The sequence below is a fragment of the Columba livia genome, chromosome 1 (genome assembly GCF_036013475.1).
Source record: "Columba livia isolate bColLiv1 breed racing homer chromosome 1, bColLiv1.pat.W.v2, whole genome shotgun sequence".
NCBI classification, from domain to species: Eukaryota; Metazoa; Chordata; class Aves; order Columbiformes; family Columbidae; genus Columba; species Columba livia.
Genome location: NC_088602.1, coordinates 191,934,269 through 191,949,397, shown reverse-complemented (window position 1 = coordinate 191,949,397; position 15,129 = coordinate 191,934,269). Strand labels below are relative to the sequence as shown.

Sequence of the window (15,129 nt, the reverse complement as noted above, 5' to 3'; positions counted from 1 at the left end):
GTCTCCCTCTGTGGCAGCAAGGATAGGACCACTCTGCTGTGGAGGGGCAGAGAAGCAAGCTGAGGAGACGTCACCGCTGCAGAGCTGGTTACACCTATATTTTGAGAGCACAAAGAGAACTGGAGATGAAACCAAGTTGTGAATACCAAATCCTTGTGGTTGTGTCTTGTGGGTCAGGGTTGTGCTTGGGTCTCCTCATGATGTTTCAGTCCTGAGGAATCAAGACAAGTGGAACAGGGGAAGACACAGCAAAATTTTTCCTGGTCCATGGATTATATGTCTGGTTCTGCCTGATGTAGATAGCCATACAAGAGACTACAGCAGCCAGGTTGGCTTGTGCAGGAAAGCTGAGACCTGTCAGCTCCGCGTAACAGAGCTGGGACCTCTTTAGGACTAAGCAGGCCAGGGAGACAGAGAATTCTGTGACAACTGTGCTCTCACAGCTTGCATGCACCAAGGCAGAGGACTCCTCTGCAGCTGCTTTTCTCCTCTTGCTGTAGTGAACCTCTTTGTTAGTCTGTATTTAGCTTGCCCATTTTATGCCTCTGGAGAAATGGTGACACTTGTCCCTTCACCGAATGACATCAGTGAGGACTTCCATTCACTGACAGTTCATAGGCAGCATCACCATGTGCATCATGGGAGCTGGAGATGAAGCCGTTGGTTTCAAGTTCTCCCTGTTGTATCTTGCCACTGTGAAATGCGTTGTTCTCTTCAGTAGCAATGACCTCCATTCCCCCCATCTTTCTATCCATAAAAACATTATACCAGGTTTGGCATTCTGTTATTTAGTCTTCTGTCTCACCGAAAATATCATGGAACAAGCAGTGAAAGCTGGTACTGTGTTGTATATAGAGAAAAAGTGATATTTTATGAATTTTATGATGCAAAGTGTCACTTCCAGTAAGTAGCTCTCAGTTCATCATGCTTGTTGCTATGCAGAATGTGGGGAAATGCTGACTCTCACACAAGTGAGTTTAAAATGTACTTTATGTGTTACAAAGTCAAAAGCACAACTTGTTTCCAAGTGGAAATAAATACAGAGAAAACTTATTATGAAGAATGGAAACTAGAGGATTCTGATTTTCTCTTTTGCTTTGCTGTAGTCTGATTTCTTCTCCCAGGGGTGCTACTGTAAGAGTTATAATCTAGTAGTGCCCTATTTGTGGCTTTGGTGACTACATGAGAGTCCTAAGAAACCCTTGTCTTCCTGGATTACTTTTTCCATTGAGTTTATAAGCCTAAAAAAGGGTCTTCCCAACTCATTTATATTCTTGAAATCACATAAAATTTAAACAAAAGGGGATATTTTGCTTCTGCCTTACTGTGATGCAACTCTACAGGAACTCCCTTTGCTTCCAAGTAGTTTATCTGGATCTACATAAGTGCAAATCAGACCAGAATTAGGCCACTAAAAATGGAACTGATTTAGACATTGCCTTAGCATGCCTGGCATTAATGATCTCACTTTATTTAGAGAACTAGCCAGCTCTCTTCCAACTTAATTTCCTTTAGCTTTTTTTAATGTTCCCTAGTGGTAATATGGCTTGAGATGATGGGTTACCTTACCCAGCAGTGCAGGATGCAGAGTGACAGAAAACATTGAAACAGTGGGAGAGTGCTGGCTAACACTGACGGTAAAAGTACCATCCACACCCTACGAGTGGCTGAATCAGAGAAGACATAAGATATTTTCCAAACATGCAGTACAAATTAGAAAAAGATCTTTTATGCCTTTGTTATTGCCAATGCTGTAGAGCAAAGAAATTAGCAAATTGAAACCAAGGGCCCTTCCCAGAAGAAGCTCTTCCTTATCACAGGACATACCACACTTGAGATGCCCTTGTCACATCTCAGCTCGCTTTTGGTTTTCGCCAGTCAGAATGAGCTTATCTGTGATTTTTTCATGTTTACTCAAGCTCTCAGCTTGATAGTGATGCATGACTGATACTTGGGTGGTGCCACATTCCAGGAGATTTGTAAAGTAAATAAGAGAGAGAGACCTTTAATTTTGTGAAGTTAGTTTTGGAGCTTTGCTTTCCACAGCCATTGCCATAAAACCTGCAGGCAGCAACTTCAGCCCCATTTGGAGTAATTTGTGCTCTGCTGGCAATGCAGAGGGTCCTATAAGCTGCCATCAGCAGCTAGATGGGGATATTTTCTGTCTGCATGTTGTAATTTGGCTGTATCCTTTTGTGGACAGAGGAAGACTTGTCCATATATACTGGGGCAGTTTCTATAGGGAACATGGTATGGAACACTGGCTGTTCAGCATGGGTTAGACAGCCCTGAGACATGTCCAGATCACATTGAGGACAGAGTCAGTTTGGAACAACCCCCTGAACAAGGAAGTTGCAAGAAGTTTCACTTTCTTTGCTATTGCATGGCTTCTCTGTGTACTTGTTGGAAACAGCCAAGGAAGGAGCTTCATATCTTCTGTTACTGCATTCTGAAGTACTTTCAATAAAGTATAATTTGATTTTCCTATCTAAGGACCTTGAATGACCATGTTTTAGTTGAATTTTTAGTTTCAAAGTAAAAGAATCTAGCTGAAATAAATGCTTTATTTGGAAACATGAATCCCTGATGTCTTTTGTTTTTATAAATTCTTTTGTTACAGTGTAATTTTGAGAGCCTTATAATTGCCACGTGAACTTCCAGGATGGCTGGACCTTTACAAAGATATAATGAAGGTGTTTTTATTTTGAAACAGTGGACATGTTTTTATCATGAATTTCTTTGATTATTTTTGGAAGACAAGCTAATGGACATGAATTTTGCTTGGTGTTTACACAAAAAAACAAAAAAAGAAGATCATCCTCGCTTTTACTAAGCAACTTCTTGTGGTAGTGGTGCAAGAGATTTTAAGGTGTTTTTTTTCAGTTGCTTCTTTATATTTCTCCTAATGGATGGTTTTTCCCATCTTCTAATCATGATTGAGCAAAAAAATCATGAACCAATAGGCTCAATATTTTTTTTTCCTGACATCTGAAAAGGATGGAAGAAATAGCGTACTCACCACCAAGCGATCATACTGCCACTTACCACCTTATCTTGTTGGTGAAGTCAGCACAGGAAAACTTTGCAGAAGAGGCCTCCTTTGCCATTCACAAGATGCAACATGTATGCAAGGTAAGTTTTTTTCACACAGTAATCCTGAAGTTGTCTGCTTATTGACTAAGGAATCTTCCTTTTACCCATCCTATCACCATGTTTGCAATGGCCCACCAGGCACTAATTCTTTAACATGCTGTCTCTATAGAAGGTAACCTCTGGTGGGATCTCTGGGTTCCCTGGAACATATCAGCCGGTGCATCCAGTGACCTGACCTCCAGGGACATGTACCACATGGGGTTTCTCCCAGACAGAGTGGATTACCCACTCTCTGTCATATTTTCACTATTATAAGAACCTCAGAGCACTCAGCCTTCCTATGCATATCAGAATTGTGTAGTCTGCAGTCATATGCATGATGTGGTTCTTCAAAAATGCTGTTGCAAGAACACGTAGCTATTTCATTTTAAATGTAGAACATTCCTGATAAACGTATCAGTATTATTTACCATTTGGGTGGAAGGGAAAGACAGGCATGCAGAGAGTCCCATAGATTCCTGTCTGTAAGTACACAAAACCAGACTTCAGGCTCTGTCACTGCAGACCATGAGGTGAAAGTCATAGATATTTTGTCATATTGGGCCATGTCTTCTCTCCACTACACAGTGATGATGCATCGTATCACATCCAAAAATCAGCTGTGGTGGAGGAGCTGTAATTTTGCAGATTTCCATGAGAAGATGAATCACAATGGACTTGCTCATGACAAATTGCTGGGCTACAGAGCTGCGGGAATCTGGCCACATTACAGAGCACAGTGCCAAACCAATTCTAGCCCAAACCAGATGTACTGCCACTGCAGAAGACCTGACCAGAAAGAAGAAAAGAAAAAAAGGTATGACATTTTGCATCATGAAATTAGCAGCCCATTGGTTCATCATCCATGTCTGGAACTACAGCTCTGCCTTTCAGTTGTGTTGCTGGAGAAGTGGATCACACACCTCCTGAAAAAGCAGTGCAAAATTGGATGAAATAATGCAGTGAAACGAGTGAATAGTAAGTCTGTATTAGTGAGTATTGTTTCCTCTGGTAACTGGTCTGGCCCATGGGAATACTGAGTTCCCAGTGATCCCTGTGAACATCATACCTCTCTGTCTCCCTAAAGAACACCCACAAATTCCTTAAGCCAGATAAATAAAAGGAAGTAAAGCACATAACAATAAAGTACTTGGCCTCATTACTGTATACCTTAACTCACTGTTAGGCATTCAAATGCTGTGGAGAGACTTCCAAAACCACTAGTATGCTGAGTGTACTGCATACTGCAGGGCATGCTGAGGATGGGATCATGTCTAAATCCAGATGCTTATTCTGCTTTTATAGAAATACACACAAATTTGCTCTGGAGATAAACATTTTTCTTTCTACACATGCATGGAAGAGGAGGCGTAACAACAATTAACTACAGCTTTAGTCCAGAGAGTTGAAGACTTTAGTTGTATTGTGTCAGTAGTTTGTGGTGGTTTGAACTTCCACTTCTCTAGCGAAAGGCTTTTCTGTAGCTTGCTGCCTGTGGTATAAGGAAATGTTTTGCCTTGAACCCAGTGATATGTTTAGTCTGAGGAAGCTTAATGTTAGAGGAAGTGGTTGGGATTTAGGCATCCCTCTCCCCTTGGGAGTAGGTATTACTGAGACTGAGAAATCAAATTCCACCAACATCTGAGTCTTAGAGTGTAGTAGACTTTCCTTAGCTCACAGACTCTAGGAGAGCTGGGCCCTGCTGATACCAAGAAGGGTCATCATTTAGCAATTGTCCACCCAAAAAACGACAGCAAAAAATCCAATCACAAGCCACATGGCAAGAAGAATTTTATATAAGTGATAAGTCTCACTTCAGCATGTTCCAGTAGGGTTTGTGAGTGGATGACTCTGACCATTTCTTTCATAGGAATCATCTTTAGTGTTTACACAACTGTTTGTTTTATGCACCTTGTTTTTCACACTTATTGGTAAAGTTTAATAATAGTATGCTGTAAGAGTGCATGGAAAATCTGATTACTGAAATTTCTTACTCAAGCAAATTTTAGCTTTTAAAAAAGAATTGTCTTTTCAGGGCTTTGTCATAAATGTTTTTCTCCTTTTCAAAGTGAGGGTGATATTATTACCTAGTAAAACCAGAAAGTGGGACAAAATGCTGTGCAACTGAAAAATGAGATTATGAGTCTCTAGGAAAACTCAATGTTTTCCTGTCTTTCTGTGTTGTGGTTAGACAGGAAGGCTGGTGGGCAGGTATATTTTCATCAGGAAGGTATATTTCCATCATAGTCTCTGTGATGCTCATATTAACAATCACGAGATCATTAAAATTAGAATGGTGAGAGAAATCAGAGCATTACTCTTCATGTTGACCATGGAGCTGCTGCTTACAAAACAAATACTCTGTCCTAATAGACCATTAGGTACACCAGAAGGCAACCATAGTAAGATTTGCAGAACAGACAGGCAACAGTATTGCTCTTAAACCAAATGTGAGCAAGGGTAAGAAACCTGAGTACAGATAGGAGCAAACAGCTGAATAACCAAGAAGAAAGGAAAATGAAACAACACAAAAACAAGGATGTGGAAGTATTATTCGGTGTATATTTAGTGTAAGTCTCAGTGCAAATCACTTGGCTTATAATGGAGGTTGGCAAACCTTCTAAATTATGAACCAGAGTATTCAAGACACCCTTTGTAATTATTTCCATCAATACTAAAGAGATACTAGAGTGACATTGCTCTGTCTGATAAATGTGGATAATTCTTAAAGGAATATTGTTTATCTGGAAACTTGTTAAAAAGTATTTCTGCTTTTTAGTTGTGTGTTGTTGCTTATAACTGAAAAAGTCCTCATTTAAAAAAAATACGGATCAAAACTCATTTTAAGTTATGCAAACACTGTTTCTGTCATTTGAGTTCATGTAACAAAAATCGATTCTGAATTTTTTGGCAGAAACCCAGAAATAATTACTTGAGTTTTACACACACATTTTCAAGAGTCTTATCTGGCATCCATAAATATCAGTGGAAATTTAATTTTTGCATGAAATTGTATTACACTGTATCCATGTAATATTTTAAAACATGCCAAAGGCTGTTGGAGTGCATTTTACGACTTTTTGGCAATACTGCCAATCTCAATAAAATTAAAAAAAGAAAATACGGAACCATATTGGAGGCTGTTTTCAATAACAAAAAGTTGTTGTCAGCTTGTTGTGGAAGATCCTGTGGAAAAACATGAGCAATGCTTTTCAAGTGGTTACTGAGTTTGAAGTTTTAGTAGGTACTGAGGGTTCAAATTCAGATCCAAACTTAGTGATGCAGAATCAGCTTTGCCATAAATTCAAGTATACCAAGGTCCAAGAAGGTTTAGTCCTAATTCTAAATATCAGAATGAAGGTGCATCTTTAAGCTTGATAAAGCTCCTAAGGTCTGGTTAACATTGCGCAGTGCTGTCGAGAGGGAGTGACTTCATAAAATGCACTAATAGAAAAAGGTAAACTGAATGAGCTAACATAAAATCAGTGTAATGGCAAGAGAATTGGGTGCTTTTTTACATGAAGGTTTAAATAATTCATTTTCTTCTTCTTCCATTTTTGACATCTCAGCCCAGCTCAGGCAAAAGTGTGGGCTGAGAAGACAGCTACACTAGGTAGGCAGCCAATTAGAACAAACTTTCATAAAAGAGCAGGATGATTTTTCAGGACAGGCGTCGTTTTTTCTGAGCACCAATATAACTTCCTAAATGTCTCACAGATGCAGACTGAAAGAAATTGCATCCCCCTTCCAGTAAAAATATCTTAGCCACCTCAAAGAAGAGACCATCTGGAGGCTTACTCACTTTGGGGGATGCTGATTTAATTGAGTGAAAGTCCAAATAACTCTTTAGGAAAGACATGCTGAGGAACAGCATGATTTAAAGTAATGTATCTCCAAAAGAATTTGCTTAAGTATTATTATTACCTAATCAGCTGTATTATCACCATACTTGGGAAGCCTAGTCATAGACCAGAGATCATTTTGAAGGACTGTAAAAAGGAATTTAATGAGTGCTGTTATTTGTATTACACTAAAAAGTCTGTCAAAATCCTGTAATGTTTCAAAAATAAAATCAATACTGTTAGTTACATTTTGCCCTGGCAGCCCCATTTTCAGACTAGTTTAAGGTAGCTTTCAGGCAGTTTAAGAAATGTTTAAGCTTATTTTCATGTAGTTTAAGAAAATAATATTCACAAAGCCTCTGAAATGATCTCTGAATTAACATATATGACTCCCATTAAAATCAGCTGAAAGTTTCCAACCAAATTTCTATATGCTGGTTTGAAAACCAAAGGGCTTCTTTGAAAACCAGAAGGCTGAAAAGTCACAGTATTACAGATTTTTATCCACATGATTTTCATTAAGTTTAATGTAAGTCATACAGGCAAACAAAATGTTTCTAAGAGGGGTTGGAGGATGAAACATACATCAGGCCAACCATTGGTCAATGCTGGGGCCGATACCTCTTAGTCCCTTCATTAAGAATCTGGATGATGGGACAGGATTCACCCTCAGCAAGTCTTCAGATGATACAAAACTGGGAGGAGTGGTTAATAGACTAGGTGGATGTTCTGCTATCAGAGGGACCTCACCTGGTGAAAGAAATGGACCAAAAGGAACCTAACGAACTTCTGGAATGGGGAAATGCCAAATCCTGTACCTAGAAAGAAAAAGCCCAAGTACCAGCACAGACTGGAGGCTGACCAACTGGAAAACAGATTGGCAGAAAGTCTCAGGTGTCCTTATAGATACCAAGCTGATCGTGAGTCATCTATGTGTCCTGGGAACAAAGCAGGACCTGGGCTGCATTAGGCAGAGTGGTGCCAGCAGATTAAGGGATGATTGCCAGCTTTTCAAGTGAAGAGGTAAATGAACATGAACACCCTCGTGTTCAAAGAGGTGACTCCATCTGCCTGGAGGAGAGTCTGAGCTGTGACTGAAATGGGCAGCACAGACATCCACCCAAGATCCTTGGGAATAACATGAGATTACCAGTTCTCTGGTTTGTAGCTTTCCTGGCCGTGTTTCTCCTGGCTTTGCTGGTTGATGTTGGGAACTGCTCTGCCTTTTCAGACCTGTCTACATGTTCAGAGATATATTTGGCTGATGAGTTTTGACAGTTTTTCTACTTCAAAGTGGCGACACTGTGTTGAGGGGGAGCTGAGATCCTTCAGTTCAGAAATCTCCAGTACCATTTAGACAATTTACAGATCATTCCTCAGATTTCTGTCTTCAGCCTGGAATCTCATCAGCCCTGAGTACTGTAGATCCCTTGTGCTTGCAATCTCTGTGCCAAGAACTGACAGTGTAGGAGACAGACGACTGTCTTCAGAAGACAGCCTTCTCACTGACTGCTAGGGCAGGATCTATGCTTTGAATTTTTTTTCTGCTTGGCCCCTGCTATTGCCACCTTGGCTTTTTGCGTAGTATGAAAGGAGTAAATTTTACCATGTCACCTATTATACATATTCTGTTTTTCTAGCCTGAGACTTCTCTTTGCCCTTTGATTTTTTTCTTTGCGCAACAATTCCTCTTTCGTTTGTTTTACTCTGGGTAAGTTGAATTGATCCTCTCCTATTGACTGGAGATTTTTACATCTCAAACCTCAGCCGTCCTCTAAGCCCTCCCTTCCCTCATTGTTACAGTGGAATTACTTATCTACATCTATTTACTCTTTGATTCTAGTGGAGCTGGGAATGTTAAAAACTGGACAGATTGGGTCATTTCCAATTCATGTGAACTTCAAATAAATGAAATTTAAAAACCTAAATATATTTCAGGGTCTATGTCTTATAGCTTCTGGGTGATATCTGTAACTGGATTAGGAAAACAGCCTTAAAAGTATATTGTGGTGTCAAATTGTATTTTTAAAAAAAAAAAAAAGTTTCATCCCACAGATTGTAATAGCCTAGCAGTTAGCATAATTGGGAATTAATGGAGAAAAGTTCAGTTCTCTTTGCTGCCTGAGAATGTCAAAACCAAGGATAGGCATCAGCTCCTAATGGTTGCTGTGAGTAGGACTCTTTCTTACATTAAAATTGCTGCAAAGAAAATCAATAATATTTTTCCCAGTGAGAGAAGACTAACTCTGTAAAATGGATTAGAGCTTCCAAATGGGGGAGGAGAGCTTAGACTGGGCCCAGTAGCTGAAATCCCTCTATTACTGGATTGTTTTCTGCAGCAATCTGAAAGCAAAGCCAATTTTGCTCTAGACTTTTAGGTTTTGCAGCCTTCTAGTCTTTCCAAGATTGGCCTGTTCAAAAGGAGAAATCGCTCAACTCCAGACACATATGGCTCATAGTACCTTTGCTTCTCCCTTTTGTATTCTTCCGATCATTGATTTGTCTTTTTATTACTTGAATACTTTCAAGAAAGAACTGTGATGTCTCCTGTGTCCTGTACACAGCCTACTACACAGTCAGTATGGTGGGAAACAAGCAGAACTAAGAATACATCTCAGAAAAAATCAAAGCACAGCGTATCTGAGGTCCACAGGTGCACCCTCCTTTTCCTCAGCCTGGCTCCCTCACAAACTGGAAAATTGCTGCTGTGTCCATGTGCTCTGCTGGATGGATGCAGTCCTAGTCTGTAGAACCATTTAGAGCATAATAAACACCTTCCAAAGAAAACCTGGATACACAGGTGGGAGGTTACATAGCAAGGTCTTATCTTGACCTGAAGACCAGAAACAAGGAAGTACTATCCTTCCATCTAAACTCAAAATTGTATTTTACTGATGGACTAGTGAAGCCAAAGAGCTGTGTCACCTGTCAAGATGTCTCTTCAGGTGCATTGAATGGCTGCAATTTAAAGGACAGGTATTTTTCTTCTTTAAGCTTGCACAGAATTTGTAAAACCTATAACAGTGGCAAATCATTTATAGATTGAGAAGGAAAGAAGGAAGGAAACCACTCCAAAAAAACAAGCAAAGTCAAGTGGCAGAGCAAGAAGCAGGTGGGAATGAGGGAGAGGGAGCAGTGAGAGTGAAAAGACATCAGAGAGGGAAAATTATACATCAAAAAGCAGGGGTGAATTGAGGAAGGAGGAAATGGGGAGGAGGTGCTTGCAGAAAAGGAGAAAGGGAGATGGAAACAAACAGAGAAGGATAGTAGGGTATCTGGAACATGAAAGGAGAAGAGGAAAATGAAGGAAGAAGGTGACCAAAGGGAAAGAAAGAAAGAAGAAATACGTGCTGGAGGCCGACCAAAGGAATGAGAGAATCTTGAAGCAAGTGGATGTATGGAGAGAAGGAGGCAATCACAGGAAAAGAAGGGGTGTAAAATGAGAAAGTGAGCAATGGAAGCATGAAGAGAGGAAGAAGAAAAAAGGTGTCGTGAAACAGAGCCTCTACATCACTTGGTGGACTTCCAGATGTCAGAATTAAGGTAAATTAACCTCTTCTTAATTTATAAACAGAACTTTTTCAGGGGAAGTTTAGAGGTTATAGCGGAAATAAAAGTATTTTGTAGAAAATCCAAAATGTCATGATTTTTACAAATGTTGTGCTGTGCTACATATTGCTTTGTGAACAGTGCCAAAGTAGAACAAATTACATCAAGCTTTGTGTAGTAATTAGAAAAAGAAAACAGAAACCTAAAATTTTATGACACTGGCAAGAAAGAACAGTCTTATGTATGCAATGCCTTACAAATCTGTGGAAGCTATCATGACCAGTGTCCAGCCCTCACTTCATACATTACTCAGTGTAAAGGATGATGTCACAGAAGGATTAGGTCTAATCCTGGACAAGAAAGCCCTATAATGACTCAACAAGGGGCAGAAAACAGGGAGCTGAATCAGCTTAAAGTCAGGCTTTATGGGTTTGGATGGAATCAGCATTTCGCATGTGTGGTCACGCTATGTACACAACAACACACTCGGTTCCTATTGATACTCTGTCTGCCACTTCCCTATTCCTGTCTCCCGTTTTGGCATGCTGCTGGCCTGGTCTCTGCCTGCCACTAACACAAAATAGGAGACTGTGGTCCAGGATCGTTACAAGGAAAATTTTAATTAACAGCAGAGCTCTTTGCACCACCTAAGTCTCACAGCGCATTGATCAGCGCAAATAGGCAAGGGATAGATCAAGGCAGGCCTTCAGTTTTCGTGTGGTAAAAAATGTGGCTGCTGGATAAACCATCTTAATTTCTCAAATTCTGCTGGTAGCCTTTGAATCTTCTGTTTAACAAAGCATAGCCATAGTTCTAAGTGACCAAATATGCTTGCCTGCTTTGTGTGGATTACCAGCTGGTTCTTCCAGCCTCAGAGCTCTGCTCAGCCCAGCTGAATCGCAGCAAGAGGACAGGTCTTTCTAGAAAGAATACTTCTGCAATTTGTATAAAAGCTATCAATGAGCCATGGAACATCTTTGAAACAAGCCCCTTAGTCAGACCATCTCTTAGATGCGAATCAGCTAGGCAGTAAGGTGTTCAGAACAGCACTGGTTCAGCATTACCTGAATCAGAAGCAAAAGGTGGGTGATTTGAGTGTTATCTGAAATGGCCATTGCGAAATGGGATCATTCTCATGCCTGATACTGAAGAAATCTTTCTCGTATTGAAATGAAAGAAAAACACAGAGATTTATAGAACATTTAACTGACCTTTTATTGGAAAAACACCAGAATCCTGCTTGTGGAGGCAACAAATGGAAAAATAATTTGCAGCTCATCATGGCTTTGATACTTCCTTAATTATTTATTTTAGAAAGTAATACAAAAATGAGTGATAATTGTCGCAGAGGTGATTTAGTTTCTGTTTTGGGGAGGTATTATTTTAAAGTTTTCTTTACATTTTAAGCAGATTAAGAAATTGAGACTCTGGAGATATATTACAATGTAATGTTTCTTTACTCACACAGTTTTCAGTTTCCAAAAACAAGAGCCTCATTGAAAGGTGCTGTTTAGTCAAAACAGATTTTTAAAAGGCGTACAATTGTATTTCAAATTTTGCTAGGAAATGTGGGGACTGCTATAAAAGCTCTGTTTTGCAACTGCCATTTAAAAACTTTAAAAAGGAGGGCCAAATCTACCCTAGGTATAACTCTCCTAAAGTGAATGTGACAGTTGGAATGAATTTGGTCCATTATTTTCATGGCTACTTGTTCAATTTTTAAATTACTATTGCAAGTCTTGGATGTGTAAGAAAAGAGTACAGGAAGGAGATTCTAGCACATGGAATAAAAAAGAGATACTTTTTTTTCCTTCCACTGAGGAAGTAGGCAATCACACGATATTTCACAGTTAAAATATTGTGCAAACTGGAAGAAATGTAGATATAAAAATCAATGACAATGATTATATGGCAGCTCTTCGTCACCTTTTGCATAACAGCTTTGACCTTCTACTCACTTTCCAGTGGACAGTTGTCAATCCAACTGTCAAAACCACATCTCAGCTGGAAGAGTTTTGCATAGAGACTACAGGCCTCAGCCTGAGGACATGGGGGAATCCAGTATCCCGGGCACATGGAGAGGAAGTTGCATTCTCTTCATGTGGTCCCCCAACAGAGGATAATATTTGGAGTCAGTCTAGTGACTGGTGATCCTTTCCTCACTGTGGAAAGGTGTTCTGGCAGGGGTGTCTCCCTTCTCTCTTCTCTGTCCAGTTGCAGAGTTTTTTCTTGCTTCATTGTGAGTTTCTGGCTTTTCAGAGGAGACAGAATGAATATTCATCAGGAACTGGTAAATTGCTGTGACAGCACATCATAATCCCTCCTATAAAGCCGTCTTAGGTTATTGAACCATTGTCTCCTGTCCAAGTATAAAGGACAAACAGAGAAAAACACTTAACCATTGTGTGCTTCCAAGAATGATCCAGAAGAAATTTTGCAGCACTGATAGTAAAAAAAAAAAAATAAAAATTAAAAAATCAAAACAAGGGCGAATCCACAAAATGACTCAGGGTTGATCCAATAAAGAGTTGAGGAAGTTCTGGAGAAGCTTGGGTGTAGCTGAGTGTAATTATGATCCTCAAATCCTATGCTCAGCTGCAGCTAACCCAATATAGATACCTAAACTCACCAGGGGCCTCTTGGTTTGATGTTAAACATTACTATTATGAGAATTCAGTTCTATGCAGCCCATCTCGGATTGCCCCAATATGAGGAGCTCAGCAGCTGGTTCAACACTTGATCAGGTTTCAGAAATAGGAATTTTCCCTTAAGTCTGTCTTTAACTTGAAAAATATTTTCAGAATTCCTAGCAAACACAGAGAACAGTGTGTTGCATGAAAAATACAATTATGTGTATTTTTTGAAAGGAACCAGAAAGGAATTTTTAAATTTCTTCATACTATAAGACAGAATTTTTAGTACTTGCAATACTTCCTTGGCTAGACTGAGAAAGTTCAAAGTCAAGTCTTTCATTATTCAATTGTGCCTCAGAACTCTTCAGCTGTAGGTTGCTCTGTGGTTCTTGATGCATCTTCTTGAGTTGAAGATGGAATATGTCACAGGTAAAAAAAAAAGTTAAAAAAGACTAGCATAATAAAAAATAAAAGAGCACAATACGTGGCTCAATCCTGAAAATTAGGGGCTATAAAATAAACATCACAGGGAGGAGAAAGATTTATTGATTCTGGTTATAATTTTCAGGAATATTTGTTTATCTGGCAACTACTTAATATGAAAACAAGAGGAGAAATGGGTTTGAATTCCCATTGGCTGAAGAGGAAAATGAATCTTGATGCTCATACTTCTTGGATAAACACCTTTGTTCTGAGTTTGTGTGGCAAGGTTATAGCAGCAAGGGGCTACAGGGATGGCTTCTGTGAGAAGTTGCTAGAAGCTTTTGCTATGTCTGATAGAGCCAATGCCAATGTCAGCTGGCTCCAAGATGGACCCACTGCTGGCCAAGGCTGAGTCCATCAGCAATGGGGGTAGCACCTTGAGGATAACATAGTTAAGGGGGAAAAAAAGTCTAGCGAAGGCCAGCCAGAGAAGTGAAGTTAGAATATGTGAAACAACTCTGCAGACACCAAGGTCAGTGAAGAAGGAGGTGCAGGAGGTGCTCTGGGCACCTGACCATGGTGAGGCCAGCTGTCCCTCTTCAGCCCATGAAAGACCATGGTGGAGTACATTTCTATCAGCAGCCTGTGGAGGACCCCATGCTGGAGCAGGGGCTTGTCCAAAGGAGGCTGTGACACCAATGGAAGCCCACACTGGAGCAGGTTCCTGACAGGACCTGTGGCCACATGGGGGACCCAGGCTGGAGCAATCTGCTCCTGAAGGACTGCACCCTGTGGAAGGGGCCCATGCTGGAATAGTTTCTGAAGAGCTGTGCGACATGGGACAGATTCACATTGGAGAAGTTTGTGGAGAACTCTTTCCTATGGGTGGGACTCCCTGCTGGATCAGGGAAAGAGTGTGAGAAGGAACGAGAAGCAGAGACACTGTGTGACGAACTGACCACAATCCCTATTCCACATCCCCTTGGGCCACTCAGGCTGAGGAGGTAGAGAAAACGGAGTGAGGTTAAACCTGGGAAGAAGAGAGGGGTGAGGGGAAGGTGTTTTAAGATTTGTTTTTATTTCTCATTATCCTGCTCTCATTTGATTTGTAATATATTAAACTAATTTCCCTAAGTCAAGTCGGTTTTACCTGTGATGGCAATTGCTGAGTGATCTCTCTCTGTTACCACAACTCACGAGCCTTTTGTCATATTTTTCTGCCCCTATCCAGCTGAGGGAGTATGATAGAGTGGCTTGGTGGGCACCTGGTGCCCAGCTAGGTTCAGCCCACCACAACTGTAAAATGCTGGCTTGGACATTCCAAAGTTTTGTTCCTGGGGGGCCATTCACTAGGCTGTGGAAAGAGGAATACAACAAAAATCCATTAACACCATTGTATGGTGCTATTTCTTATGAAATCAAAATTGTAACTAGGAGAACTCATGTTTTTGAGTGATTTTACTACTTATCTCATGAGACAATTTGGATACAAAGCTTTTGCTCTGGGATTGACTGAGTCAAAGCAATTTAAGTGTATATCTCATTTTTTT

The 15,129-nt window shown here is 40.2% G+C and overlaps 1 long non-coding RNA gene across 1 annotated transcript in view; it reads left to right on the top strand.

Moving 5' to 3' along the window:
• Nucleotides 1–15,129, top strand: part of LOC110364699 (uncharacterized) — a 41,710-nt gene that overhangs the window by 3,030 nt on the left and 23,551 nt on the right. Inside the window, exons 2-3 of the long non-coding RNA XR_010469603.1 lie at nucleotides 2,621–3,132; nucleotides 3,721–10,517. This is a non-coding gene — a long non-coding RNA (uncharacterized LOC110364699). The remainder of the gene's footprint in view (nucleotides 1–2,620; nucleotides 3,133–3,720; nucleotides 10,518–15,129) is intronic.